The 25,061-nt window shown below is 41.9% G+C and overlaps 1 protein-coding gene across 2 annotated transcripts in view; it reads right to left on the bottom strand.

Annotated features, from left to right (window-relative positions):
* The window catches only part of LOC133619882 (metabotropic glutamate receptor 7-like), a 279,178-nt gene that overhangs the window by 172,556 nt on the left and 81,561 nt on the right, over positions 1-25,061 (bottom strand). The window lies entirely within an intron of this gene.

Here is a 25,061-nt window from a genome sequence, read left to right as displayed (position 1 = left end):
GTTGTACGAAGATATGTAATGCAGTAACAGGCACATTAATAATAACATGTAACATTTACGTATTTTGCTCATTATAAGCATACAACAGCAGGGAATAATTTTGCCACACCTAGTGTGTGTGTGTGACAATAATTGGTACTTTAACTTTAACTTAACATTATTTGTGAAAATGCATCACAATGTTTGTGTTTCCTTTCGACAACATCACTGATTATTACTTACTGCAGACTTCACGAGAGCCAACAAACATAATAAAACATCACTTGCTGTACAATGTCTGCTGTCACTGGGATGCCGACTGTTAGGATGTTGAATGTTAGATGAAGAATGACTCATAATCCTTGCGAAGAAAAAAAGGGGTGGCATCAACTCCAAGCCCCCGTTTAAATACAAGTTAAAATGCAGTAAAAAAAAAATACATCTGTCATCTTGTCTCTCATAATGTTTGTGAATGACAAGCAAAATTCCCCCAAAAATGCAGTTCCACTTTAAGTGTTCCCCTAAATTTCTGCTATTTTACTGGAAGCTAGATTCCATTCCAACAAGAGTAGGACAGTAGCAAAGCACAGCAACATGTGATTGTCAGGCCAAAATGATATTTACTAACTAAAACAGAATCCAGGCGCTATTGTTTTTGCTGTGGTAAATAACAACCCTGGCAACATGTTGTTACTGTGATGGGAAGCACCACAGAGGAAGTGATGATTACCTCGGCTGGTATTGGTGCAAGGGCTTTATCACAAAGTCTGGGTCACATTCACAAAAGATGCTCTGACAAAAGCTCACAGGCAAGTAGCGGGGAAAGAAATGACCCTCTAAGGCTTAAACTGGCAATGTTGTTTTCAGTTTACTGAAGGTTTTTGTGGATCAATGTGGGCTTTTAGTTACAAAGTAATGCTGTGGGACACCAAGGCTCACGTTTCAAATCCAAGGCCTGTGCGTTGGATCAGGCCTGTGACATCAATTTCTTTATTTATTGTTTTATTTTATTGTATTTATTTATTTGAATTAGGACAGCACATATTAATCAATGTGTAAGCAACAACAGTTTAAACACAAAAGCACAAAAGCTAAATTGCATCGATTGTCCTAAGGCAGGTAGAAAAACAAACACACAGACACTATGGACACAATAGACAAACAATAACACCACTAGTACAAATGATCTGAGTTGTAAAAGGGAGAGTCCAAGGAGAGGTTCATCTATGGGAGCATGACGCATATCGCTCACAAGAACCTGTAACCTGGAAATCTAAATCGAAGAAAGAGATAATCCAAATCTAAACATTTAATCACTTTACCTTCTTCACAGCAAGGCCAGGTAGCTCTTACAGTACACTTACAGTACTTTATTTGCAGTGTCTGTGGTATTTTTCTCGTAAAATATGTCATAAAACAGTCGAACAATTTAGAATATGTTATGATGTCGTCATACATCACACAAGATTCCCATAAATCTCCTGAGACCTCAGTATTTTGGAACTTGAGCTCAGTAAGCAGCCAAATGATTAACTTTGGACGATTGTTTTTTTTTTTTTCTCCTTTTTGTGATAGTTTTCCCAAAATGCAATCACATAGTTCATACAGTAGTGCACCCTAGTAACCAAAATCTAAGCAGATATTTAGGTAGGTAAGGTTAGGTAAAACATGTACTTACTCTAGGGCTGGGCGATATATCGATATGCATGATATATCGCGGGTTGGTCTCTGTGCGATATAGAAAATTACTATATCGTGATATTCGAGTATGCGTTCTCACGCAGTTGCTTTTAGCTGCGGGCATTAAACTACAGGCTCTAATCGCTCGTTCTTGTCTGTCCTTCTCACAGACAGCAAGCGCACCTTCTTACACACGTCACATACTGTCACGTCATACGTCACATACGTATACACCCTCTCCCAGCAGAGAGGTAGTAGCATGGGTAATGTTAGCTGTGATGCTAGCGGTAATACGAAAGAAGGTGCGAATCTGGTAACAAATGAAGGAATAATTAATTCCCCCAAAAAACAGCAGGGGGTCCATCGTCTGGCGGTGGTTTGGCTTCAAGTGGGAATATGTCGAACAGACAACCGTAATTTGTCAAGTGTGGGGCGAAAGCGTTGCTATAAAAAGTAGCATTACTGCTAATATGTAGCATCATTTGAAAAGTCACCTGTTAAAGTTGAAGTACCAATGATTGTCACACACACACTAGCTAGAGAATGGAACAGTGCTTACTCCGCAGTCAACATCTTCGTTCGGTGCCACACGCCCACACCATCAAAACGCCGAGGCAAACATTTCCATATCAACACCGTATGAAAAAAATAGTGATTTTTTTAGTTGTGATTTCCTTCTCTGTATGAAAGTTTAAAACGAGCATATATTAATGCAGTATGAAGAAGAATGTTTTAATGTAGACACATAGAATCATCATACTGCTGTGATTATATGCATCAAGTGTTTCATTCAAGGCTAAGGCAAAATATCGAGATATATATCGTGTATCGCGATATGGCCTGAAAATATCGCAATATTAAAAAAAGGCCATATCGCCCAGCCCTAACTTACACCTTAGTATTTTGATTGCGACATTAGGAGCAAGGTCTTGCCCCACTTGGAGTAGTTTAAGCATCTCTGTATCTTGTTCATGAGTGACGGAAAGTGGGATCGTAAAATCAGATCGGCGCAGAGTCTCTGTCGTGGTTAAAATGTTGCGTATAATACACAATCCTCATGGGAGACAAAAACACATGTATTTTTAGGCTATGTCTATACTAAGCCGGATAACCCCTTAAATGAAAAATGATTTAGCCTAGGCCCAGTTTCAGCCACACTAAACCATCCTTTAAGGTTCTCCTCCTCGGACAATTTTTTTACACGGGTAAGTGCGCCGTGTATTTCTTGAATCTCCGGCTCTTAGTTTTGTATGGACTTTACAAAGTGAGTTCGGAGAGGAAGTGACGCCAGAAAGACTGCGCCCCACACCGAAAGTGACGTCAGAAAGAAAGCGCCACAGCCAGCTTCATAATAAAGCGGTTTCGTAACTCGGAGCTAACCACTGGAAATATGGAAGCGAGTCATCCAGACATGCCCGTGTTTCTCCTTCCGTCTGTACAGACGCTTGTGGAAATCACACATAAATACCTTAAGAGAAAGCGATTGCAGCTATTTCGGATACAACACTTCTCAGACGGCAAGAGAACTTTCGAATGTCGAGGTCAGCTATGATTCTACTTACCGAAAAACTTTGTCCATTTGTCGAAAGACAGTCAACAAGAATGCAGGCTACCGTGGATGTGATAAAAAAGGTAGCGTGTGCTTTGTATTACCTGGCCGTCGAGTGAAGACAACGGAAAACGGCGAATGCTTTTGGACTGGCAAAGTAGACTGTATCAGTTTGAGTCTGTATCAGCCATGTATGTCGCAGACTCAACGCCTAGGTCCAGAGTATATAAAGTCACCAAAAACTAATGGACAATGAAGGTGAAGGCAACAGAGTGAAAAGTGTCAAGACCAGATATCTAAATCCCTAGATTGATTGTTGTCAAATGTTCTTTGTCACATTGTGTACTTTTGTGTCCATTAAAGATTTTATAAATGTATGATGGCTCAGGTGTGATTCACTACAATAGGGCCCCACAGCACACTGGATTCCAGTTAATTGAAATACCACAACACTAGATATTGTTCAGATAAGTTAAATTTAAGAACTTGCACACAAAGCAACACTGGCGGTGACTATGACATGCGCATTTTCCGCACATGCGTACTAGGTCGCTGATGGAGGGGGGAAGGGGGTCTTAAACGACCATTGTGTGTGTGTGGACAAGGATAAGGTTAGGTGGGATTTACCCTGTATAACCTTAGTGTAATGAATTCTAGCTCGTAAATAAACATAAATAAAAGTCTGCTTTCAATGGAGCCAATAGGAGCCATGATGCCATTGCGTCGATTGCGACCATAAAATCCAAAAAATAACCATCCAAAAAGCGCCAGGAATACTCCATTTACATTTTGGGATCTAAATATTAAATATCTATTAGCGGTATTGTTATTATAAGCGCTAATGTTAAGGACCTACATTTAGCGGCGCACTGCTTAGAGAGAGTTAGATTCCTTATGCTGCTGAATTGACATCATCAGCTAGTGAACTGCTTTCTCGCATCGGAGCTGGTGAAAGTTAATTCTATATTATAAATCATGTCTCTGACCTTGATAGTAAAATGATGTGGACATAAACTGAGAACTTGGTAAACGTTGACAGCCAACTTCGACCCGGAAATGGCTCCATCCCCCTTTTTTCTTTGCGAGGATTATAAGTCATTCTTCATCTAAATGGGAATATATCAAGTGAGAGCAGACATTGTACAGTAAGTGATGTTGTATTATGTTTGTTGGCTCTAATGAAGTCTGCAGTGAGTAATAATCAGTGATGCTGTTGAAGAAAAAAGCAAACGTGATGCATTTGAGAAATGAATGTGCTTAAATGATCAAAATACGTAAATATTTAGTTGTTATGAACGTACCTGTTACTACATTGCATTCATACTTACATCATGTATATAAAACGTTGATGGAGGTGTTTGGATGTGTTTTTAAGCAGATTATGGGCAAAATAGAGTGACTCCTATAGTCTGCATTGCAAGCAGACTTTTGCTTTCATTTATTTACTATTTAGAATGCATAAAAAAGAAGAACATGTGTGCTTGTCTTCCATAAGCACCGGGAATGATAGACACAAAAACAGTGCAGTTTCCCTTTAAGAGAGAGTTGAGGCAAAGCTCTCGATACACCTACGTTACCTATAGTCATGAGCTTTGGATAGTAACTGAAAGAGCAAAATTGTGGATACAAGTGGTTGAAATTAGCTTCTGGACATACCCAAATACATGGTGGGGAGAATATGTCTTACAGCTGGCATCAGAACACCTCAGATTTCCTAAAGTGGAACTGGAAGAGTTGACTGGAGACCGGAAAGCCTGGTCTGTCTACTTTGACCGATGCTTCAGATAAGCGGCAGAAAATGAATGAGATAGAGGAATTAAGATAAGAAAAGTGCTTGGATTTCAGTTTTTGCAGGGTGAAGGCAAGATAGAGAGAACAACTGGGCTTATTAGGGATGGCTATCGTTTACAGTTGAACCCACACAGGTACATAATCAATATTTTTTAAATGATGTCTGTGCTTCAAAGGTGTCCAAACGGGTACCTAAAAATGTGTAACATACACATTTTCTATAAAATGATGCCTTTTAATTTTTACAGAATTTTGTGTAATTTAAGTTAAATAGAATAGTTATATGAATAAATCAATAACATAAATGAAATATGACTTGTAAATAAATCCAATAGTATAAAATAAAATCCAAAATAAATTGTCATAATAAACAAAAAAGAAGACACGACTTGCTTGTGTTGTCATGTCGATGCATATAATTCCGGGGCTGGTGAATGTACCTCGCTCGCCGTGACTGTGATTGGTGCATAATAATGAAGTGTTGTGTTGCTGTTGTGGCTAGCTCTACAGCCAAAAGTGTGTGTGGTGTTGAATGAGGTCGGCAATAAAGTTTACAAAGTGTGCCATGTCCTGTGTGCCTCTTGTTACTTACAAGACGTGACTTGCACAATATCACCTTTGAGCATCTGTAGCAGATGTCTGAGTATGCATTATATATAGCACGAAAATGAGGGACCGGACTAATTACTACTGTGCATGTCAGCCATTATGGAACCGAGTTTTGGTACCCATCCCTACTGATGTATGGTTTTATTTATGGGAGGCTTCTCTGTCCTGTTTTTGTTGCATAACCGTTGGTTTGGTAGGACTCTCAGCCGGTATCGAACAGCCTTTTGTGAAAAAAGGAGTGCGATTGATTTTTAGCCGCTGTGACTCATGTTGGTGCTGTTTGACAAGAAGGAGCACTGAGTCAATGTGTACTCCAGCTGCTGCTTGAAATTCGACAATTTTGATGACAATTTGATAATCGCAGAACAGATTGTGGTTGAACTTTAAGGTATCTTTGTAATTGAATATGTACAGATATTGAAGAGAGAAAATAGGGTAACACCCGCATCTACACATTGGTCAAGAATATATATGTCGAAAACAGTACAAGCGGATAGACTGCAGGGGTCACACAACTTCAGATTTTTTTTTTAAATCGACTAACATGAGCCAAGTCAACGTCAACTAATCGCTGATGAAGTAATTTTTTCCCCGTCACAAAATCAGCTTTAACATTAACTTAACATACACCAAGACTAGGGATGTCCGATAATGGCTTTTTGCCGATATCCGATATTCCGATATTGTCCAACTCTTTAATTACCGATACTGATATCAACCGATACTGATACCAACCGATATATACAGTCGTGGAATTAACACATTATTATGCCTAATTTGGACAACCAGGTATGGTGAAGATAAGGTCCTTTTTTTTTAAAATAAAATAAGATAAATAAATTAAAAACATTTTATTGAATAAAAAAGAAAGTAAAACAATATAAAAACAGTTACATAGAACCTAGTAATTAATGAAAATGAGTACAATTAACTGTTAAAGGTTAGTACTAATAGTGGACCAGCAGCACGCACAATCATGTGTGCTTACGGACTGTATCCCTTGCAGACTGTATTGATATATATGGATATATAATGTAGGAACCAGAATATTAATAACAGAAAGAAACAACCCTTGTGTGTGAATGAGTGTAAATGGGGGAGGGAGGTTTTTTGGGTTGGTGCACTAATTGTAAGTGTATCTTGTGTTTTTTTATGTTGATTAAATAAAAAAAAATAAAAAATAAAAAAAACGATACTGATAATAAAAAAACTATACCGATATTTTCCGATAATACATTTTAAAGCATTTATCGGCCGATAATATCGGCAGGCCGATATTATCGGACATCTCTAACCAAGACCCTAAATTACACCAAGTAAATGCACTCCCGTACATTTCCACTCTAGTCTACCGGATGTTGGAGCAAAAAAGCAGCATTTTTGCACAGATAAGGGTAAAGCGGCGCAGAAGGTACAACACAAACAAACTACAGCTGGTTGATTTCCATAATGAAACACTCCATGTTTAACAAAAGGTTACTTAGCTAAGTTAACAGCACAATAATCAGGAAAAAATTACCAATCCAAAAATCTCCTCCACTTTGCTCATTCTTCAGTTTGATTTGCTGCCTGTGTCTTGTTGAATTGATCCCACATGCAGTACTAATTGTCTTGCACAAATGCACCATTGTACATTTTAAATTTTAACTTGTCGGTCTCTCACTCTTGCTGTTTGGCGGAGCAAAGCTGTGCTGCAAGATGACGGTGGAATCTCGGAATGGCTACTTCATCCCACACCAGTGCAAAAGGAAATACTGTGTACGGCCAAAATAATGCAATCAGCGACTCTTCGATATCAGGTTCAGACGTCATTGTGGCTTTTACAATCCACTAGTTGACAAGTCTGCGCAACCCAGAGAATGTAATCTATTTGAGTCGTACCCAATCGCAACATGGTCTTTACTTTCTGCTAAACTCAGTTGTCAAAAATATTGGTACTCAATAAAGTATCAATACTCGAACGTTGTATCTAGAAATATGCCACTTTCTATTAATGGAAGAAGACGCACAGAAACATACAGAAAATGGTTATGCTCTTGCAACCGGGGTTTTTAATAATTGTGAAGATTTTTGACCACTGATTGTGATCACAGCCACAGAAAAGTTAGTTGGCATCTTCGAACTGCTTTTGGTTTATTTCAGCAGAGATTCGCTGAAATAAGGCGAGTTGGAAGAGCCGATAGCCTCAAGCGGACGGCCCCCACCACAATACGAAGTGGTTGTCCAGCAACCAGAAGCTACAGGGAGATTGCACAGCGAGAGCTTGACACTGTTTTAAAGTGCTTCCAATGATACAGAGTGATATAAGTTGACAGGCTGACATCTGCAGTTGATCTCTGAATGGCGCAAGGTACGAAATTGATGAGATAAATAAGTTAAAAGTGCCTCTAGTCGCCAAAGAAGCACCTGCTATCAGGGAGCTGCTACGATGTCAAACTTCGAAAGAAAAACTCAAATTCTGAAACCTTTTGTGTCATCTGGATCAAATGAGTCCCTGGATAAAGGACACGATGGGAAGCATCACTTGATGCTACAAAAAATAGCTAATGACCTGGAAAGAGTAAGAAGAGAACTTAAAAAGGGAAAATCAACATCAGAAAACAAGGAAGATCTGAGAAGTTTGCAGGAAAATATATTAAGTATTCAAACTCAGAGTTATAAAGCAAGAAGGGAATTTTAGGAAATGCGTCAAGAGATAAAAATTATCCAAGTAGAAATCATTGCAGTGAAACGAGACGACATCATGCTGAGAAATACCATAGATGAAATGAATCAGGACAAACAAATGAATGATATCATCGTGGGGCACCAAATTAAACTATCATACGTGAAAGCTGTGGATAAACCTGATGATATGGATGTTGCCTCAGCTGAACAGCAAGTGGTCAACTTTCTGTAATCAAAGGAAATTGAAGTAGACATTAATACCATCGAAACATGCATAGCACTGAATGGAAGAAACAACACCACCACTCCGGTCATCTAGAAAATGTAAAATGGCACTCCTGAAACAGGGAAATAAGCTGAAGGGTATAAATGTGTACATGAATGAACACCTCATCAAACGTAATGCTGAAATTGCCAAGAAAGCATGTGACTTGAGAAAGTAGAGAAAAATTCAGGGAACTTGGAGCGCCAACTGTAAAATTGTTATCAAGCTATATTGCGGTCCAGAATCAAGAGTACTTGTTGTCAAAGGCATCAAAGACCTAGACAGATACTTAAGTTGACACTACTTCCACAACGACAATGATATTGGAGTCCGACGGAAAACAAGCACCTAAATCCAACATCAACCTCACTAAGTTCCAATGGGCCACTAAACAAGAAGATGTGGATTTAGGAGCGCATCCACCTGCACTTATAGAGATTATTGAAACAACATTAAAAATTGTTGAACAAGAAAATATGGAACCTAAAAACGTCTGCAATAAAGACCATAAAAGCTAGGATTTGAAGAATGATATAGATACAGATACAATGTTGTTCTCTCACATCAGTAATAATTGCTTTTATTACACAGATGAACAATATATTAGCAACATTAAATCTGACAACAAATTGTCAATTATTCATTTCAACAGCAGAAGCTTGTACGCAAATTACAAACAACATGAAGCACTTTTTAGAACAATTACAACAAACCATTGTTTCCAACCATTCGCTGTCACAGAAACATGTATTGATGATAAAAAATTAATCGATTTTGATTAGGAAGGATATTAACTAAATTACATCAACAGAACCAACAAAAACGGAGGAGGAGTAGTAGTGCATGTGGTGAAGAACCTGAACTACAAAGTGGTAAAAAACAAATAATTTGCTATTGATAATATCTTAGAATGTATAACCATTGAAATACTGTATGTCATGAAAAAAACAATGGCATATTAGTCAATTGTGTATATAGATCACCTAAATCAATTATTGAAACATTTAAAAACTGGATAAAGGCAAATTTGATTGACATCGGTCAACAAGTAATTTTCTTTTGTGGGTGACTTTAATATTGAAGTATTGAACCCCAATAAGCAAAAGTCCATTGATGACTTTATTGATACAATCTACAGCATCAGTTTATATCCTAGAATCACAAAGCCAAGCAGAATCACAGGACACTGTGCCATGCGTATTGATATTTTTTACCAACGATTTTGATGATAATATTACAAGTGTTCTACAGACATCACTGATCATGTGCCAGTATTCACTATCTATGATGGAAACTACAAGAAGAGGAACATGGACAACAAAGAGACATCACGAAGACTATGCACAGAGAAGAGTATGATCGCTTTCAAAAATTAGCTAGAAAAGCAAAATTGGTACAATGTATACAGTAAAAAGGATGTTGATTAAGGATATGGTACATTTTTAAACACGTTCATAATACTTTATGGCAATCATTGTCCATGGAAACAACTCAGTAGAAAGCAGAAAAAGAACAGTCTACCAAAAGGATTAAAAAATGCTTGCAATAACAAGGAGATAAAATATACAACATTATTAACACTAAGAACTACAGAGGCAGAAAATAAGTACAAAAAGTACAAAAACAGGCTAACTAGTATATTACGAACATGTAAAAACAATATTACAGTCAATTAATAGACAGGAACAAAAAAAATGAGAGAAACATAGGGCATCCACAACAGCATTATTAAAAATAATTCAATACTTCTCAGGAAATGTAAATAATGACAACATGAAGGAAGTAGTTGAAAGCTTCAATATTTACAAAGTAAATATTGAACCAAATTTGGAAGAAAGGATTTGTAATTAAGAAGACGCAAAACAGATAAAAATGTGTGCTAGTCTCTCACAGGAATTGTGACTGATAGGCAAAATAAAAAAAAATAAAAAGTGCAGCTTCTTTTTAAGGATAAATATCCTGGCATTTACGATGAATTTTGGCAAATTAGTAAATATTTAGTTTCAAAATCATTACTGATTTTATCGTGGCCAGTGGCCCGCTTCAATGTAGGCATTTTTTGTTATTAGCAATCACTGTAGCTGCAGCTAACGGTTAAAGGATGGCGTCAAAAAAGAAAAAAATAATAAAAATGAAAAAATAAAATCAGACATGCCAATCTAATCTCTTAATAGATGTGTCAGTATACATCATTTACAAGAATGCTGGTGACTGAGCAGTGTTACTTTCTTGAAGTCTCAGAATGAAGTAGAGAAATGTCAAACTGCAACACGACACTACATGTTCTAATTGTTGTCAGTTACTTTATTTAATCATTTGTACACTACCTCAGACAACCTGAAAGTTGTTATCATAGTTGCAGTTTCTTTTGGACTGTTTATTTTGAACTTTGTATTGTTGTTCAACATGTGGTTCCGTTAGTTGGTATATGTTGCAAAAGAGGTCATTTGAGCATTTTTTCTAGATGAACATATTTCTATTAAATTGGCAGTCTTTCTTTTATCCCCGTGGTATCGAATATTGTTACGTTTTGTGTCGTGATTGTGTTGGATGCAGAGACCGCAGTCAAAGTGCACGTAAAATGTATTGTAATGCCCCGCAGTGGAGAAGGAGTCACACAGACGAGGATGTGCTGCTCAATCGCTTTATTAACCAGCGGTAACTTGTTAATCGGTTGAAAGTAACGCACACACATACACGAGCTGCTGTTAGCCACAACTCACGCTCACACACACTCTCGCTTACCGCCAACTCACACGCGCATGCGCGTTTACCAAAACCTTAAAGACACAGTACACTTATATAAATATCACAGATATTACACTGCCTCCCCCTTTATGAAGCCCCTAGCCCCGAGGGGTCAACAAGAAAATCCCTGAACCTCGGCGGTCTACGCCTCTGTCTTTGTGGCCGGCCCTGTTCTGACTCAGGTCCATCAACACGTGGCGCTAGCGGCTGAACAGGGACAACAATGGTGGAATATGGGGAACCTTTATCTACTAACTGTCCATTGCCATCTGGTGAGGCAGGCGCCGTCTCAAACTGGGGAACTTCTCTGCCCCTGTAGGGTGCCAAACGGTCTCTATGCAGGACAACCTTTCGGCCCTTAGGGGGCACTGCAACTCTATAGACTACTTCTCCCACCCTCTCAAGCACCCTACACGGACCGTCCCAATGACTGTCCAACTTGGGGCAACGTCCGTTTTTCCTTTTTGGCGTGTACACCCAGACCAGCTCATCAGGCCTAAAATCCCGGCCCTTGCTCCGCACGTCATGGTTCCTCTTTTGCCTCAAACCAGCCTTCCCCAACTGGTCTCGTGCGAAGGAATGTGCCGCTTCCATCCGATCCTGCAACTTCCGAGCGTACTCCAGTCCCGGCCGATCCTCGGTGCTGCCTGGTGGTCTCCCAAACGCCAACTCAGCCGGTGTCCGGATCTCCCGACCCAACATCAGCAGGGCAGGGGTGCAGCTTGTGGAACTTTGAACCGCGGAACGGTATGCCATCAGCACTAGTGGAATATGTCGGTCCCAGTCATGCTGATGGTTGGCAGTGAGGATGGCTAGCTGCTGCTGCATGGTGCGGTTAAACCGCTCCACTAGTCCATCACTTTGCGGATGCAAGGGAGTCGTGCGTGTCTTTTGCATGTCCAGTCTTTCACACAGGGCAGCAAAAACCCTGGATTCAAAATTCCTGCCCTGGTCGCTGTGGAGAATATCTGCAGTTCCAAAGCGACTGAACATGCCCTCCAGTAAAGCATCAGCCACAGTCTCCGCTTCTTGGTCCGGCAGTGCGTACGCCTCCAGCCACTTAGTAAAATAATCCATCGCGCAAAGCACATACTTGTTTCCTCTGTCTGTTAGGGGAAAAGGGCCCATAATGTCCACAGCTACCCTCTCCATGGGTGCTCCAACCCCTTGCTGCTGAAGCGGTGCGTGTGACCGGTCCTAGGGTCCCTTGTAGGCTGCGCACTCATCACAGCGCCGACAGAAGTCCTCCACGTCCCGCCGGTGCTGACCCCAGTAGAACGCTTGGCGCAACCGACGGAGCGTCTTTGTGCTGCCAAAATGCCCTGAGCCCGTGCCCCCATGACACGCCTTCAGCACTGCGTCCTTCAGAGTCTTCGGGACCACCACCTGCCATCTCTCCTCCCCGGTGGCCGGCTCCTTCCACGCACGCTGCAGTACGTCGTCCCTGATGCGCAGCACAGCAAACTTACTCCACAGGTCCTTGGTGCCGACTGACAGCCCCAACACGCCTTCCCAGGGTGGTCTCCTACCACTCTGGACCCATTGCCGCACTGGTTTGAGATCGCTGTCTTCCCCCTGCCTGGCCGCCCACTCTGCAGCGTCCACAGTCTCCAAAGTGCAGCATGAAGGCCCGTCAGCGGTCTCATCTCCGCGCAGTTCCTTCTCTCTGACGTCTCGCCGGTCACAGTAGCTACAACCATCAATAGCACACGGCCGCCGAGAGAGAGCGTCTGCATTGGCGTGCTGCGCCCCAGCCCGATGACACACACTAAAGTGGAAAGACTGCAGCTCCTCCAGCCATCGCGCCAGCTGACCCTCTGGTTCACGAAACGACATCAGCCATTGTAGTGCTGCATGGTCGGTTCTGATGGTGAAGGACACGCCACACAAGTAGTACTTGAAATGGCGTACAGCCAACACAACAGCTAACAGTTCACGTCTGGTCACACAGTACCGCCGCTCACTCTTGTTGAAGGTGCGGCTGAAGTAAGCCACCACCCGTTCACCTTCTGGGCCCACCTGCGACAGCACCGCGCCCATACCAACATTACTGGCGTCCGTATCTAGCACAAAAGGCTTAGCTGGGTCTGGAGTAGTGAGGACAGGAGCATTCATGACGGCCTTCTTGAGCCCAGAAAATGCCTCCTGACAGTCCGGCGTCCACACGAACATCTGATCGTTCTGAAGGAGGCTAAACAACGGTGCGCCACTGCAGGAAAATCCCTTTACAAAACGCCGATAATATGAGGCAAGTCCCAAGAAGCTTTTTAGCTGCTTCTGGTCCTTCGGAATTGGCCAGTCTCTGATAGCGCTGATCTTCTCCTCCAGCGTGCTGATGCCGCTTCCGTCCACCTTGTGGCCCAGAAACTCCACCTCACGCCACATGAAATGGCACTTCTCTGGGTGTAGTTTCAGTCCAGCTGCCGCAATCCTTTCCAGCACCAGCCTCAAGGAATCAAGTGTTGACTGAAAGGACTGTCCATGGACGAGGACATCGTCCAAGTAGACCAAGCACTCTTGCCTGGGGATGTTAGCGAGCACTGTGTCCATCAGTCGCTCAAATGTCCCTGGTGCGTTGCAGAGCCCAAAACTCATGATCTTGAATTGCCAGTGGCCCCTGGTGGTGCAGAACGCTGTCTTCTGTCGTGACTCAGAGGTGAGTGGGACCTGCCAGTATCCACTGCGCAGGTCGAGCGACGAGAACCACGAGGACCCTGAGACCAGGTCCAACGTTTCTTCGACCCGCGGGAGTGGGTAACAATCCTTTTTTGTCACCTTATTCAGCGGCCTGTAGTCCACACAGAACCGCGGCCTCATGCTGTTCTTCCTGGGAACCATGACCACGCCAGACGCCCACGGACTGTCAGAGGGTTCTATGATTCCCGCCTCGAGCATGGCGTGGACCTCTCTATCAGCCGCCTCCTGCTGGATCATGGGAAGGCGACGGGGGCGCACCTTGATTGGCCGCGCATCCCCAGTGTCGATGTGGTGTTCAACCAGATGGGTGAGACCCACCTCATTTTCATTGAAGGCGAAAATGTCCTTAAAGTCCCACAGTACGTGCCACAGCCGCTCGCGCTGCTCCCCTTCGAGGCCGACGCAGTTCTTTTCCCAGATGGAGCGGACCGCTACTGTTGTGGACGGCCTGGATGACGTCGCCCCCCACTTTGGACTTGATTCTTCAGGGCGAGCGGACTCTGCCCCCATTATCGGTGGCTGCTGCGTGGTGGATGGTGTCCTCTTGGCTGCGAGCTCCCTGATTGCCTCATCCCTCTCTATGGGGGGCCTGACAGCCTCTTCCCATGTTGTCGGACTGGCGACTGCGGTGTTGACGGACACAGCCACAGTCCGTTCAGTGGGAGCGGTCAGCTTTACTCGCTGGCCACTCGGCAGAACGAGCACCGCAGACCCCAAGTCTATTACACATCTTGTGGCTTTCAAAAAGTCTCGACCAAGTATACACGGGTCGCTCACATCCGCCACCCAAGCGGAAAATGTTGCTGACAAGCCTCCGATTATGAACATAAATGTCGCTCTGCCTTTCATCTGGGCTATTTCCCCAGTCACTGTCTTTAATCTGGTGAGACTTGGTTCTAAAACGGTTCCAGCTGGAACAACGTCCGGTCTCACAATCGTGGCTGAAGATCCAGTATCCACCAGGGCTGTGCAGGCCACGTCCCCAATCTGCACGAAAACATGACATGGGTCCCCCACTTTTGTCCAGGCCACAGTCACAACAGTCTCGTCACTCGAGGGCTGGTGCTCCCGGTAACTGGCTAAAGGGGTCCGTGTCGTCCGGGCTACATGGACCCTCTCCCGTTTCCCTGCTGGTCCTTTCTATTTGGACAGCGCCGCAGCAGGTGGCCAAGTTGTCCACACCCCCAGCAGACAGCATTGCACGCTCGTCTGTCCTTCTTTTCCTCATACTGGGTTGGGCGGGTCTGCAGCGCACATACAAGTTCCTCCACCCACGCCGGTCTTTGCTCCGCTCCCTGCGTAAACGATGCAGCCGAAACTGGGCGGGAAAATGTCTCAAGTGCTGCCCCAGTGGCGATCTCTCTCTCCATAGCGAGTTCGAGTGCATCTGCCAGGGCAGTGGGGTGGGCAAGCTGGACGCGCAAGCGCAGTTCATCCGGTTTCAGTGCTTGGATGAATTGATCACGTATCAGTTCGTTTTGGATTGCATTCGGCATTCCGATATACGCACGCCGACCCAGCCTCTCGATCCCATGAGCAAGGCACCGAAGCGACTTACCCGGTAGTCTGTCACGGTGCTTAAACTCACAGCGCAAAGAGTCTCTCAAGTCAAACTCTCCAAAACGCCTTTGCAGCGCAGCAACCAGCGCACTTTAATCAAGTCTCTCTTCCGGGTTCAGCAGGAGCAAACAGGACGCAGCTTCTTCTGTCAATGACAAAGCCAACTGTATTGCCCTCACCTCCTCAGTCCAGCCTGCTTTATTAGCCACAAGCTCGAACTGAATTTTATAAGCTTCCCAGCTTCCTTTCCCGGAAAACTTCAGTGTCCTCAATGCTTCGCACACAAACTCATGGGCGCCGCCATGTTTGTTTACATTCGGCGGCGGCGCATGCGCTTCTGCGTCATGACGTCGCTCCGTCATGGCGGTACTGTTGTCCATGTGGCGCGACACGCTGGCTTCACGGCGTCCGTGCTCGACGCAAACTGCGTCCGGCATGTCAATCGCACACTCTCCAGTTCCTCTCTCTACCTTCACTCGAGCGCTGCGGTCGGCGAACAACCTCTCTCCACAATGCGGGCGGCAACGGGTTGAAATCGAAGCACTTCTGACACCAATGTAATGCCCCGCAGTGGAGAAGGAGTCACACAGACGAGGATGTGCTGCTCAATCGCTTTATTAACCAGCGGTAACTTGTTAATCGGTTGAAAGTAACGCACACACATACACGAGCTGCTGTTAGCCACAACTCACGCTCACACACACTCTCGCTTACCGCCAACTCACACGCGCATGCGCGTTTACCAAAACCTTAAAGACACAGTACACTTATACAAATATCACAGATATTACAGTATATAATAACAAAAAATAGTGCTGTAGGCAAGTGCAAAAAAAGACAAACACTCACAGGAAGCATAGGGAAAGGTCGGTGCTCGGCACAATGATCCAGCATCCTGATTGGCAACTAGCGACAAGCAAAGTGATGGCAAATGGAGGCGAATAGGAAGTGGAAATCAAAATAAGAGCGCTGAACAGGAAACAAAAAAAACAAAAATAGAAACAAATAATAAATATCATGATAGATGATGACAATAAATGGTATCTCATATTGAATATTTTCCTGAATATCGGTTTTGAGTTGAACGTTTTAGTATTGTGACTACCCTAAATTGTACCAAGATAAGCACTCACATTACAATGTTTGTTGTTTGCAGGTGCCTTTTCTTTTACGAAGAATCACATAAGAAAAATACACTTTTAAAGTTGCCTACACTATAGATTGCCTTCGTGTTACGTGACAGTTTGTCTTTCATAATCCTTTATCTAACTGTCTCCATCTTTCTGCCCACTTGTCTTTTCCCCTGTCAGTTCCCTCACATTCCGTCTCTCCCGCTCATTCCACCCTGCTCCCCTGGGCAGCTTGGAGGCTCTGTGTTGGGCTGAGCGCCTGCATGGCTGACCTGCCAGTGTGTATTTTAGGACGACCAACATATTTCTCCATGAAGCAAGGTATGACTCACAAATCAGATATTTGACCAGGAGAGCCACGGTGTAGCGTAGAGCTGACACGTGGGAGGAAAGCGTGGATAGCTCACAAAGGGAGCATGACCGACCTCCATCCTTCCATCTGGTAAACAGACTGCGATTTCAACTGCACTGGTATTTCAAAGAAATAATTGTTTTTCTTAGCACCAAATAGCTCCCACAGCATCTTTGGAGGAGAAGGAGTGTCTGGCAGTGTGAGAGTGCAGTGGATTTAATACAATTGCGAGTGACTTCATGTTTTTTTGCATTCAAGTTGGGCCTGATAGCCAAGCTTTTATTTTGTCACTCAAGAGAGTGATTATGTAGCAACGCAGCATCTCTCCCGGTGATTTCTAAAGCCTCTTTTCCCACACAAAGCGAGTCCCTGCAGAGAACGATGCAGCTCGGTAAAAGAACCTTGAACATCCTGTCTGTGCTACAGTATGTGCGCTCTATCCAGGTATGACAAAAGCTCAACCCATGGTAGGAAAAAACATTGCCGGTGTGTTTATGACTAAGTGTTACTAAAAATGTTATTTTAGATCTGCGAGAATCTCACATTACAAATGGCGACTTTACTTTTGTTCCCCGTGAAATATGTCATATCAAATATATATGAAATATAATATACATATATTAATGTGTGTATACATATTAAATATATATATATATATATATATATATATATATATATATATATATATATATATATATATATATATATATATATATATATATATATATATATATATATATATATGTGTGTGTGAAGCTCATCGAGAGAATGCCAAAAGTGTGCGAAAAAATAATCAGAGCAAAGGGTGGCTATTTTAAAGAAACTAGAATATAATACGTATTTTCAGTTATGTCACCTTTTTTTTGTAAAGTACATAACTCCACATGTGTTCATTCATAGTTTTGAGGCCTTCAGTGACAATCTACAATGTAAATAGTCATGAAAATAAAGAAAACACATTGAATGAGAAGGTGTGTCCCAAATTTTTGGCCTGTACTATATATATATATATATATATATATATATATGTATATATATATATATATATATATATATATATATATATATATATATATATATATATATATATATATATACATATATATATATGTATATATATATATATATTTTTTTTTTTTTTTTTTTTTTTTTTTTTTTGTTTTTGTTTTTTTTTTTTTTATATTATTATTATTATTTTTATATATATATATATATATATATATATATATATATATATATATATATATATATATATATATATATATATATATATATATATATATATTTATGAAAATGATTCATGCCGAGGTGTTGGAGAAAAAAGCAATACTTTTTCAGAACAACCTTTAAATACAGATGTGTATGATGTCACTAGAATTGTGTGTGTGCAATGTCTTCACTGTTCTCCTTTGCCACACATTGCACTGTCTAGTTATAATTTGACTATGACATATTATTCACCAAAGTGCTAGCACCGATGCATGTACCCCCACCCCCACCTACACCTGGAGCATAGAGGGTCTGACACATTCATTATCGGATGTGCACCTGCAACACTCTGACCTGCATCCCAATGATTCCCTCTCGTCTATCGCCTATCTTTCTCTGTGCGGGTCTCCTCTCACACTTGACAGAGCCTCATGGCTGGGACCATTTCTCCCCTAATGGTGCAGAGAATGCGGGCGCACCTCCTCAATCCTATCTTACCTCTCAGTCTGCTCTTCACAATGAATTGTCATGTAATTAGAGACTGATCACAGCAATGGGAAGTATTGCAGATACCCTGTTTCTGTAGCTATTGTTTCTTGGTGCCTCAGTGAATAGAAATTAACATTTTGAAGGTATCTCCCTAAACTTCGAGTGGCTTTTAGGGTGTTTATAATACTACAATTTTCAATTACCGATACTCACAAAAATATTCGATACTCAATACCGTTTTTGATACCATGGTGTCTTGTTCCGTGTTGTGGAAATAAGTTGAGCCAACACACGGCGTGCTGCTAACTGTACTTTTATTCACGACTCGTGGGAATAACACATCACATGTCCAGCAACGCTTAACCAGGAAGTACCTCATTTCTTAGGCCAATCATATTCGTGTATACTTCAGGGACCGCTCGGAGATCGTATTACCTAAGAATATTACATCCCCCTTCTTTTAGAAAAATATGGAACACAACATTTAAGAAAACACAGTCTGTGCAATAACCATTACTGAAACGTATTGAAATTCAAGTAGCACATGTACGACTGCCATAAAGTAAGAATTCAACAACAAATTTCAATTATCACTTAACTTGCTCCAATGTCGTACTGTTGTAAATAGAAACACAATCACAATGTTATTTAATTGTACGTATCTGAACACCATTGAGCATGATTTTTACAAGTCCATAACAACTCTGGGCTTAACCTCACGTCCAGACCTTGTCTGATACCGCACAGGCTGTGGGGCTGTTTCTTCTGTTATCTTTGAGGTGTGTGGTGTGTCAGTGTGCGGTGCATGTTGTGTGTCATGTTTTGTGTTTTCTTCAGTCTGAGTGGTCAGTGTCTCTCTTGTGTCCAAGAGATGTCGTCTATTTCGCCTATATTCTTGTCCTCCTGATGCATGTATGTGGTATGATCTTTCGGTATCAGCTGAACGAACGACAACTGCTGGTTTCCAGTAGCCTTTCTCCTGAAAACGGATGTATTGTCCTTCATGCAAAGGTGACATTTGCTTAGCTGATCTGTCATAGTATTTCTTCTGCTGGTGTTGTTTGTTGGTTCTCATGATGTGAACATCCTTGTGGCTGATAGTTTTGGGTTGCAGCTGCTGATGGGTGTTAGGCAGGATTGAGCGTGTGCGACGACTCATGAGCAGCTGAACTGGTGATTTGAAGTTGTCCACTGTGGTATTGCGATATTCAAGCAGACTCAGATAAGGGTCTTTCTGATCAGCTTTGGCCTTTTCCATAAGGGACTTTGCAATGTGAACCGACTTCTCGGCTAACCCATTACTTTGAGGATAGCATGGGCTGGAGGTAATATGTGTGAACCCCCATGTGTTAGCAAAAACATCAAACTCTCTACATCTGTACTGTGGACCATTGTCTGATATAACAGTCTCTGGTATCCCGTGTCTTGCAAAAGAAGATTTTAGTTTATGTATAACAGCAGCAGCTGTGGTGCTGTTTAATCTGTTTAGCTCAAAGTATCTGCTGTAATAGTCTACTGTGACTAAATAATCATCATTGTTCCAAGTGAACAGGTCAGTAGCCACTGTTTGCCATGGCCTGTCTGGGATCTTGTGACTTATCATTGGCTCTTTAGTGTTTGATGGTTTATGTTCATTGCAGATGTGGCATTTACCAACTAACACCTCAACCTGTTTGTTCATCCCAGGCCAGAAGATGATGTCACGTGCTCTTTGTTTACACTTTTCCATACCCATGTGACCTGCATGGATACGGGATAACATCTCTGTGCGCAGTGAGTTGGGTATGATGATTTTTCCCCCTTGAACAGGATGTTATTCATTTGCGAGAGCTCGTCCCGGTAGTTCCAATACTCCGCTATGTTCTGAGGGCATCGTTTCCTCTCCTCGGGCCATCCTGACTTAATTATCTTTTTCAGCAAGATGATTTGAGCATCCTTTCCAGTCTCCACCTTGATGTCTTCAAGTCTGGTGTCACTGACAGGTAGGTTGCTATAAACGGTGTGCACCTGCATGTCCATACCTTCACTGAGGCTGGTGTCCTGGTCAGGCAGTGACTTCTGGAGAGAGTGTCTGCGACAGGAATGTCTTTGCCTGGTCTGTGAGTGATGGTGAAGTTATACTTCTGTAGCTGTAGCATCATTCTTTGTAACCTTGGAGGCGCTGCTGCAAGTGGTTTTTGCAAAATGGATTCAAGTGGCTTATGGTCACTTTCCACGGTGATGTGGCGACCATATATGTACTGGTGGAAACGCTTGCACCCAAACAGAATAGCAAATAACTACTTCTCAATTTGTGCATAATTGACTTCACAATCAGTTAGTGACTTAGATGCATAGCCTATGGGCTTTCCTTCTTGTAATAGTACTGCCCCTAATCCATATTTTGATGCGTCAACTTGGAGTCTGAGTTCCTTGCTCGGGTCAAAATACCTTAACACTGGACCTGGTTCCTGAGTGAGGAGCTGTTTAATCTTTCTGAATGCTTCCTCTTGCTGTGCATCCCATCTGAATTCACTTGAATCTTTTAATAGGTGACGCATGGGTGCATTGACATCAGACAGTCCAGGGGCAAATTTGGACAAGTAGTTAATCATGCCAAGGATTGTTTCCAGCTCACCTTTGTCTCTTGGTGGCTCCATGTCCTTCACAGCTGCAATCTTGGCTGGATCAGGCTTGATTCCATCCTTGGTGATTCGGTGCCCAAAGTAGCTGACTTCAGTAGCACAGATTGTACTCTTATCTGGGTTGAGCTTAACTCCTCGCTCCCTGGAGCGCTGCAACATTGCACGGAGGTTGGTATCATGTTCTTCTTTAGTCTTGCCATAGATGAGGATATCATCGACTATTGCTGTGACACCCTGCAAACCCTCATAAGTTTCGTCAACTTTACGCTGAAACTCATCTTGAGCCGAAATCAGTCCAAAAGGTAAGCGGAGGAATCTGTATCGTCCGAAAACAGTGTTGAAGGTTGTCACCTTTGAGGACTCATCTGAAAGCTTGATGGCCCAGTAGCCTGACATTGCATCCATTACACTGAAGAAACAGGCTCCTGCCAATTTGGATGTGGTGTCCTCAAGGGTAGGTAAGGGGTAGTGCGGGCGTTTGATGACTTTATTTAGATCCCTTGGATCCAGACATACTCTTAGTTTTCCTGTGCGTGGTTTTTCTGCTGCTACCATTGAATTAACCCATTCGGTTGGTTCAGTGACTTTTACAATGATGTCTTGTTTTTCCATGTTTTGTAATTCCTCTTTGAGGCGGTCACGAAGGGCCAGAGGGACGCGCCTAGGTGGGTGAACTACAGGTACTGCTTCGGGTTTAATGTGAATTATACACTCTCCAGGAAACAGTCCTATTCCTGTGAACACATCAGCAAACTCATCCATAACCGATGTCTCAGGTGTGCTGTGCACGGACAGTATAAGTTTAATGAGTCCGAAATCCAAACAGGCTTTTAATCCTAACACAGGAGGAGCTTGTGTGTCAACGATGTGGACCTTTAATGTCAGATGGATGCTTTTGTACTGGCATTTAATGTTGCATTTTCCTCTGACGGATAACTTCTCACCCCCATAGCCATAGAGAGGGCGTGTTGTTGGTTGTAGTGTGTCCTGTATCCCAAGCCTTTGGAAAACATTAGTGGGAATGACATTAGCTGAAGCCCCGGTGTCTAGCTTGAAGGTGACAGTAGTTTTACTTGGTCCAACCAACACATCTGCATATGCCTGTTCAGTTTCTCTTTTGTTACCGCTGCCTTGTGTAACTGCATCAATAAATAATTCTTCATTGTCTGTCTTGCTGAGTGAGTCAATTTCACTTACAGTGTGCACTCCTGTACTCTGCTTTGAGCGGCATACTTTTGCGAAATGGTTCCATTTGCTGCATATCTTGCACTGTTTACCTTTGGCTGGACAGTAGTCTTTTGCTCCATGAGGCTTGTTTCCGCAGTAGCCACAACTTTTATGACGCTCTCTGTCCTCATCAGGTCTGTAGGTGTGCTCTGTTGCCTTGTCATGGCGCGTTTTCCAAGCTGCCTTCCTTGGATAATGGCGACTGATAGCATGGACAGTCTGCTCGTGCAGGCCGCTGTAGCCGCTAGCTATAGTTTTGAGCTGTGCTTGTGCCATGTCATGAGACCTGACTATATCTATAGCTTTATCCAACGTCAAATCGGAACCGACACTCAGTAGCTTTTCTCTTACTTTAGGTGAGTGGATCCCAAACACGACACGGTCTCTCACCATCTCCTCCTTGTTTGCATAATTGCAGTCCTTCACAAGCAGTCTCAAATCCGTCAAAAACTGTTCAAATGGCTCGTTAGCTCCTTGGACTTTTTCGTGAAATTTATAACGAGCAAATATTATGTTTGACTTCGGCATGACGTATGCTTCATAGCGCTCATAGTACGTAATCAGTACCTTACGTTCGTCGTCTGTAAGTGTCCATGTGTTATATATGTCCCGTCCTCTTTCGCCAATCCAAATGAGAAGATAGCTGCACTTTTTGTCCTCTCCTTTTTTCTTAAAAGGACCAGAAAACATCAACTCTACGTGGAGCTTAAACTTCCGCCATGCTTCGGGCAGGTTGCTCGCATCCCAATCCATTCGAGGTGAAGGAACTCCGGCGACGTCCATCTTGTTGCGAAGTTCTTCTTTCCTTTTATTCTGACACCATGTCTTGTTCCGTGTTGTGGAAATAAGTTGAGCCAACACACGACGTGCTGCTAACTGTACTTTTATTCACGACTCGTGGGAATAATACATCACATGTCCAGCAACACTTAAACAGGAAGTACCTCATTTCTTGGGCCAATCATATTCGTGTATACTTCAGGGACCGCTCGGAGATCGTATTACCTAAGAATATTACACATGGGGACTAAAAAACACCTCAAAATGTAATAGAGATATTTGTGTTAACAAAACAATTAAAAAATAACCCATATTACAACATGGAACAATCAACAGAGCCTCATGTTATAATAATAACAATATAGAACATTTTTAAATAATCTAAAGAAAAACTGAAACTATAGTAACCAGTTTCAGGTTATTTCAGGTAGTAATAATATTACAGCATTTAGAAAAATATTTCAAAGTTGTTGGTGCAGTGTTGCAAGTTAACTTTTCTCTGCTTCATTTGAGGGCTTTAAGAAAGTAACACTTTTTAATCACCAACATTAATGTAAATTTAGTATAATGACACGTAATAGATGTAAAGGGTAGATTTTTTTTTCATGTGATGCCGGCCTTTAACTGCTAAGTGCGGAATAATAAAAACGGAATAAAATGGACCACCGGCCACGATAAAATCTGTAGTGGGTTTGACACAAAAGATGTACTAACTTGTTGTATTCATCGTAAAGACTTGGGTGTCTATACGTAAAATGCTTCGCTAAATTTGACATACTACATGACTTCTTGACGCTAGCATTGTTTGCTCACAGGCTTATTGACATCCTTTGACTTTCCTTGGTTTTTTGCCTCAAAGGAAGAGTACAGCGGTACCCCAACTTTCAGGTATTTTGAGATATGAGCTGTCTCTTGACTTTTTGTTACACTTTATTATTTTTTATTTTTTATTTTTATTTTTTATTTTATTTATTTATTTATTTTTTTATTTTTTTTTATTATTTATTTATTTTTTTAATTTTTTTTTGTGTCCTGTCCAGCTTCTCAGGCAAATCATATAGTTGATGTAGATGCCCATATCGGCTGTTCAGATTTACTTTACAAAAGAGAAGTGTAGGATACTTCTCTTGTTGCCTTATTTGTATTTTACTTTATTAAATGTATTTATATTATCATTTAGTGCAGCCGGGCCGGAGCAGGAGGGGATAGAAAGAGAAAAAAAAAGAAGACAGAGGGGGAAATTGTGGGGACAAGAGGGGGATTAGACAGAGAGACAAAAACAACAACAGCAAACAACAACAACAACAACAATAGATCAACATCAGCAAATATGACATGTACAAATATGATGGTAAAAGTAATAGCAAATAAGCAGTTAGCGAAAAATAAAAAATAATACAGAAATGACAATGAGCATTATTACACTACAAATGGATCAATACAAATACCAATAGAAATAGCGCTATTGATAATGAACAATACCAATAATTTACCTTTATTATCAACAATACAGTTGTTTAAATGCAACAATACATATACGTAATGATAACTTGAGATACGAAAGAATGCAGAAAAATGGAGGGGGAGAAAGAGAAGCAACCTACATTAACCTTGTAGATTGTTATAGTCACAATAGGTTAAGCTTTGTCAGTGTGCCATGTGTTACACCCAGTTTACCCTAGGGCAACAACGTTAATATATGTTT

The sequence above is a fragment of the Nerophis lumbriciformis genome, linkage group LG01 (genome assembly GCF_033978685.3).
Source record: "Nerophis lumbriciformis linkage group LG01, RoL_Nlum_v2.1, whole genome shotgun sequence".
Classification (NCBI taxonomy): domain Eukaryota; kingdom Metazoa; phylum Chordata; class Actinopteri; order Syngnathiformes; family Syngnathidae; genus Nerophis; species Nerophis lumbriciformis.
Note: the sequence above shows the minus strand (reverse complement) of the source record. Positions and strands in the feature narration are given on the sequence as shown.